Source organism: Triticum urartu, chromosome 7A (genome assembly GCF_056163025.1).
Source record: "Triticum urartu cultivar PI428250 chromosome 7A, HENAU_Tu73, whole genome shotgun sequence".
NCBI lineage: Eukaryota > Viridiplantae > Streptophyta > Magnoliopsida > Poales > Poaceae > Triticum > Triticum urartu.
The window spans coordinates 635,054,716-635,060,509 of record NC_141879.1 but is presented as its reverse complement, the minus strand read 5'-3'; positions in this window follow the sequence as shown (position 1 = coordinate 635,060,509).

Below are 5,794 nucleotides of genomic sequence, written 5' to 3'. Positions count from 1 at the left end.
CATGACGTTCAAAACGTCGTTGAAGTCCCGATTCTAAGCCGTAAAGCATGGCACACTGAACTATCGAGTAGTCATCAGCTTTGCTCTGCCAGACGTTCATAACATCCGGTGTTGCTCCTGCAGCAGGCCTGGCACCCAGCGGTGCTTCTAGGACGTAATTCTTCTGTGCAGCAATGAGGATAATCCTCAAGTTACGGACCCAGTTCGTGTAATTGCTACCATCATCTTTCAACTTTGCTTTCTCAAGGAACGCATTAAAATTAAACGGAACAACAGCACGAGCCATCTATCTACAATCAAACATAAACAAGCAAGATACTAATCAGGTACTAAGTTTCATGATAAATTTAAGTTCAGTTAAGTTTACTTAAAGAACTCCCACTTAGATATACATCCCTCTAATCCTCTAAGTGATTACGTGATCCAAATCAACTAAACCATGTCCGATCATCACGTGAGATGGAGTAGTTTCATTGGTGAACATCATTATGTTGATCATATCTATTATATGATTCACGCTCGACTTTTCGGTCTCCGTGTTCCGAGGCCATATCTGTATATGCTTGGCTCGTCAAGTATAACCTGAGTATTCCGCGTGTGCAACTGTTTTGCACCCGTTGTATTCGAACGTAGAACCTATCACACCCGATCATCACATGGTGTCTCAGCACGAAGAACTTTCGCAACGGTGCATACTCAGGGAGAACACTTCTTGATAATTTAGTGAGAGATCATCTTATAATGCTACCGTCAATCAAAGCAAGATAAGATGCATAAAAGATAAACATCACATGAAATCAATATAAGTGATATGATATGGCCATCATCAACTTGTGCTTGTGATCTCCATCTCCTGAAGCACCGTCGTGATCACCATCGTCACCGGCGTGACACCTTGATCTCCATCATAGCATCGTTGTCGTCTCGCCAAGCTTGTGCTTCTACGACTATCGCTACCGTTTAGTGACAAAGTAAAGCATTACATCGCGATTGCATTGCATACAATAAAGCGACAACCATATGGCTCCTGCCGGTTGCCGATAACTCGGTTACAAAACATGATCATCTCATACAATAAAATTCAGCATCATGTCTTGACCATATCACATCACAACATGCCCTGCAAAAACAAGTTAGACGTCCTCTACTTTGTTGTTGCAAGTTTTACGTGGCTGCTACGGGCTTAAGTAAGAACCAATCTCACCTACGCATCAAAACCACAACGATAGTTTGTCAATTTGACTCTGTTTTAACCTTCGCAAGGACCGGGCGTAGCCACACTTGGTTCAACTAAAGTTGGAGAAACTGTCACCCACAAGCCACCTCTGTGCAAAGCACGTCGGGAGAACCGGTCTCGCGTAAGCGTACGCGTAATGTCGGTCTGGGCCGCTTCATCCAACAATACCGCCGAACCAAAGTATGACATGCTGGTAGGCAGTATGACTTATATCGCCCACAACTCACTTGTGTTCTACTCGTGCATATAACATCAACATATAAAACCTAGGCTCGGATGCCACTGATGGGGAACGTAGTAATTTCAAAAAAATTCCTACGCACACGCAAGATCATGTGATGCATAGCAACGAGAGGGGGATTATGATCAACATACCTAGTAGATCGACAACTGAAGCGTTTGGTTGATGTAGTCATACGTCTTCACGATCTGACCGATCAAGCACCGAAACTACGGCACCTCCGAGTTCTAGCACACGTTCAGCTCGATGACGATCCCCGGACTCCGATCCAGCAAAGTGTCGGGGAAGAGTTCCATCAGCATGATGGCGTGGTGACGATCTTGATGTACTACTGCTGCAGGGCTTCGCCTAAGCACCGCTACAATATTATCGAGGACTATGGTGGCTGGGGGCGCCGCACACGGCTAAGGAATAGATCACGTGGATCAACTTGTGTATCTCTAGGGTGCCTCTGCCTCAGTATATAAAGGACCAAAGGGGGGAAGGCTGGCCGGCCACATAGGGCGCGCCAGGAGAATCCTACTCCCTCTAGGAGTAGGATTCCCCCCCCCCCCAATCCTAGTTGGAATAGGACTTGTGGAGGGGGGAAAAGAGAGAGAGGGGCCGGCCCCCTCTCCTTGTCCAATTCGGACCAAGGGAGGGGAGGGGCGCTGGCCCACTATGGGCTGCCTCTTCTCTTTTCCACCAAGGCCCATCATGGCCCATTTAGCTCCCCGGGGGGTTCCGGTAACCTCCCGGTACTCCGGTAAAATCCCGATTTCACCCGGAACACTTTCGATATCCAAACATAGGCTTCCAATATATCAATCTTTATGTCCTGACCATTTCGAGACTCCTCGTCATGTCCGTGATCATATCCGGGACTCCGAACAACCTTCGGTACACCAAAATGCATAAACTCATAATATAACTATCATCGTAACCTTAAGCGTGCGGACCCTACGGGTTCGAGAACAATGCAGACATGACCGAGACATGTCTCTGGTCAATAACCAATAGCGGGACCTGGATGCCCATATTGGCTCCTACATATTCTACGAAGATCTTTATCGGTCAGACCGCATAACAACATACGTTGTTCCCTTTGTCATCGGTATGTTACTTTCCCGAGATTCGATCGTCGGTATTCCAATACCTAGTTCAATCTCGTTACCGGCAAGTCTCTTTACTCGTTCTGTAATACATCATCCCGCAACTAACTCATTTAGTTGCAATGCTTGCAAGGCTTAAGTGATGTGCATTACCGAGAGGGCCCAGAGATACCTCTCCGACAATTGGAGTGACAAAACCTTATCTCGAAATACGCCAACCCAACATGTACCTTTGGAGACACCTGTAGTATTCCTTTATAATCACCCAGTTACGTTGTGACGTTTTGTAGTACCCAAAGTGTTCCTCCGGTAAACGGGAGTTGCATAATCTCATAGTTATAGGAACATGTATAAGTCATGAAGAAAGCAATAGCAACATACTAAACGATCGGGTGCTAAGCTAATGGAATGGGTCATGTCAATCAGATCATTCTCTCAATGATGTGATCTCGTTAATCAAATAACAGCTCATTGTTCATGGTTAGGAAACATAACCATCTTTGATTAACGAGCTAGTCAAGTAGAGGCATACTAGTGACACTTTGTTTGTCTATGTATTCACACATGTATTATGTTTCCGGTTAATACAATTCTAGCATGAATAATAAACATTTATCATGATTATAAGGAAATAAATAATAACTTTATTATTGCCTCTAGGGCATATTTCCTTCAACATTGACCCATCCCTTCTTGAGACTGAGGAGGATGACGACTCTCTACCTCTTGGGGATAGTAAATCCATCGAGGATCATAGTGTTAGGTTCACGGAACCTGGTTATGAGGACCGGGTGGAGGACCACAACAAGCCTAAGCGTAAGTGGAAGCGCAAGATTTATCCAGCTTCGGCTGTGCGTAGAAGTGCTAGGATCCGTATGACCAAAAAAATTCATGATGAGTAATGAGAGGAATTTTTTGGAATAGCAGAGGTCTGAGAGACTTGGCTAAAAGAAGATTTCTAGTGGATGCTTCTATTGATCATCGGTTGGATTTTATCGCCCTGTCTGAGACAGGAAGGGGTAATTTCTCCCACAATTCCTAAATACATTATCGGGAGGTGTCGAGTTTGATTGGCACTGCCTACCCTGAGAGGAAGATCGGGCAGGGATTTACTTGGGGTTAGATGTGAGACTTTGGAAGTCCGTAGTGTGGTTATGGGAGATTTCGCCGTCAAGTTCTGGGTCAGATCGAAGACCGATGGGTTTAATTGGGCATTGGTGGCGGTATATGGGGCCGCACAGCCAGAACTCAAACCAGATTTTTTGGCAGATCTGGTTCGCATTTGCGGGTCTGAGCAGCTTCCAATTTTAGTTGGGGGTGATTTCAACATTAGTAGAAGGAGAGACGAAAAGAACAATGATAATTTTGACGGCAGGTGGTCGTTCATGTTTAACACCATTATTAAAAGCTTGGATCTAAGAGAGATAGAGCTTTCTGGTAGAAAATTCACATGGGTTAATACCTTGCCAACCCCTACGTTTGAGAAGCTAGATCGTGTCCTCACGAGTGTTGACTGGGAACAGAAGTTTCCTCTGGTAACAGTCCAGGCGTTATCACGCGGAATCTCGGACCACACTCCTTTACTGGTTGACTCTGGTGAGGCAACACATGTGGGGAATAAAAACACCTTCTCTTTCGAATTAGCTTGGTTTGAGAGAGAAGGTTTCTTCGACCTAACAGCCAGGGAATGGGCTAAAGAGGTAGGAGGGAGGACTTCTATTGAGAGATGGCAGAATAAGATAAGACATTTGAGAAGTTTCTTGCGTGGGTGGGCTAAGCATCTTAGTGGGATTTATAAGGTTGAAAAGAAAAGACTCCTTGCTCTTATTCAAGCCTTAGATGTAAAAGCCGAGTCCACAATCCTAGAATCCACAGAACTTCATGCTAAAGTAGATGCGGAGACGAGATTGAAAGAACTCCTGCGAGAAGAGGAATTGAAGTGGGCATTGCGGGCTAAGGTTCGCAAAGTTGTCCAAGGGGACGCCAACACTCAATTCTTTCATATGATAGCTAACGGCAAGCATAGAAAGAAAAGAATCTTTTAGCTTGAGCAAGATGAGGGGACGATCTTAGGGCAGGAGAATCTAAAATTATACATTACCAACTACAATAAGCAGCTTTTTGGGCCGCCGGAGGATAATTTTGTGTCCCTGGATGAGTCGAGGATTGAGGATGTCCCTCAACTTGCTGCGGATGAGAACGATATCTTGACTGCACCATTCTCAGAGAAAGAGGTGTTTGAAGCTATTTCTCAAATGAAGAATAATAAAGCTCCGGGCTGGATGGATTTCCAGCGGAGTTTTATAAAAAATGTTGGCATATTATTAAGGGGGATTTGCTGCCGTTGTTCCATGATTTATTCTATGGACAGCTTCAGTGGTTTCATCTGAATTTTGGAACTATTACTTTGGTACCTAAGGAAACAGAGGCCGTGCGAATTGAGCAGTTCAGGACAATCTGCCTTCTTAACGTAAGTTTCAAAATTTTCACCAAGGTTGGGACAAATAGACTCACGCAGATTGCGCACTCTGTGGTGCAGCCGTCCCAAACTGCTTTGACGCCGGGCAGAAACATCCTAGAAGGGGTTGTGGTCCTTCCTGAAACGCTGCATGAAATTCACACGAAAAAACTAGACGGGGTTGTTTTCAAAGTGGATTTCAAAAAGGCATACGACAAAGTCAAATGGCCATTTCTTCAACAGGCTTTGCGTATGAAAGGCTTTGATCAAGCCTGGAGACAACAGGTAGAGTCTTTCACGCAAAAAGAGAGTGTTGGAATTAGAGTAAATGATGACATAGGTCACTATTTTCAAACACATAAAGGCCTGAGACAAGGAGATCCGATGTCACCTATTCTGTTCAACATTGTAGTCAACATGTTGACGATTCAAATAGGAAGGGCCAAGGATGCTGGTCAAGTAGGCAGTCTGGTAGCTCATCTAGTTGATGGAGGTGTATCTGTCCTACAGTATGACGATGATACTATCATCTTTATGGAGCATGACTTGGCAAAAGCAAGAAACATGAAGCTGCTGTTATTGATCAGATTAAAGATTAATTTCCACAAGAGTGAATTGTCCTGTTTTGGTAGAGCCAATGAGGAACAAGAGGCATATAAGAAATTGTTCGGATATGAATTGGGGGCTTTACCTTTCACTTATTTGGGTATACCAATTCACCATCGTAAGCTAACAAACAGAGAATGGAAGAGCATTGAGGATCGTTT